The 888-nt window shown below is 67.1% G+C and overlaps 1 protein-coding gene across 1 annotated transcript in view; it reads left to right on the forward strand.

Annotated features, from left to right (window-relative positions):
• The first annotated feature begins 244 nt into the window (after nucleotides 1–244).
• HS3ST5 (heparan sulfate-glucosamine 3-sulfotransferase 5) overlaps nucleotides 245–888 on the forward strand; it is a 274,423-nt gene continuing 273,779 nt past the window's right edge. Inside the window, exon 1 of the mRNA XM_024756692.1 lies at nucleotides 245–342. The gene's annotated coding sequence lies outside the window, so the exon portion shown is untranslated. The remainder of the gene's footprint in view (nucleotides 343–888) is intronic.

Below are 888 nucleotides of genomic sequence, written 5' to 3' on the forward strand. Positions count from 1 at the left end.
CAGGGGAAGTGCGGGAAACGCGCCCTAAACTCCACTACTTCTCGCCCGCCTCCTCCCCTTCCTGGCTCCCCGCCCCAGACCTCGCAGCCGCCGCCGCCGCCTGCGTGTAGGGCCCGCCTGCCTCTTACTCTCACGCGCGCACGCACAGCCCCGCTGGCTCGCTCGCATTCGAGCAGCCTCGCTCCCCGTGGAGCCGAAGCCCGGACGTCCGGAACTACTGCACCAACTGCCAACGGGACTGAAGGAGACGCCCTGTGGCCCGGCGCGACCCGCCTCTGGCCCACGCGCCCTGGGCTCACGCGCCCTGGGCTCCCGCCCACGCTGCCGCCGCCGGGGACGTTGGTGAGCAGGGCGCGCTGCCCGCCTCGCTCCGGGGAGGGGCTCGAGCACAGGGGGCTGAAGCTTCGTAGATTTGGGGGGAAATGACAAGAGGGGAGGTCGCCGAGGAGAGACATCCGTGTGATGCCGGCCAAAGCGCTTTGTGGGGCGCGGTTCTCTTGGGCACTCCCTGAAGGAGACTTTTGAGACGTTCTCTGGGGCTCGAGGTTAAACTAGTGCGAGATGGGAAACGTTAGGGAGGATTCTCGGGGTAGATTGAGAGAGTTGTCCGTGTCAGTCTGTCTGTCTCTCCTCTAGCTGGTCGCAGCGCTCTGGGCTGTCTTTGAGGGAGGTTGGAAACACGCGTTAACTGCGCACAGCAGAGTTTGGGGGCCCGCCCTCGGCCCCTTGCCGGGGTGATTGTGGGGCTGTCGCTTGGAGCGCGAGACGGCTTTGGGCGAGTGGGGGTTACGAGGCCCGAGGAAGACAAGCAGAGGGCGGGCAAAGGCGCGGTGAACTTGCGGGTGGGGTGCGTTCTCCGCCCCGCCGGCCCCCACCCCTCGAAGTACC

Source organism: Neophocaena asiaeorientalis, unplaced genomic scaffold, assembly GCF_003031525.2.
Source record: "Neophocaena asiaeorientalis asiaeorientalis breed wild unplaced genomic scaffold, Neophocaena_asiaeorientalis_V1.1 scaffold125, whole genome shotgun sequence".
NCBI lineage: Eukaryota > Metazoa > Chordata > Mammalia > Artiodactyla > Phocoenidae > Neophocaena > Neophocaena asiaeorientalis.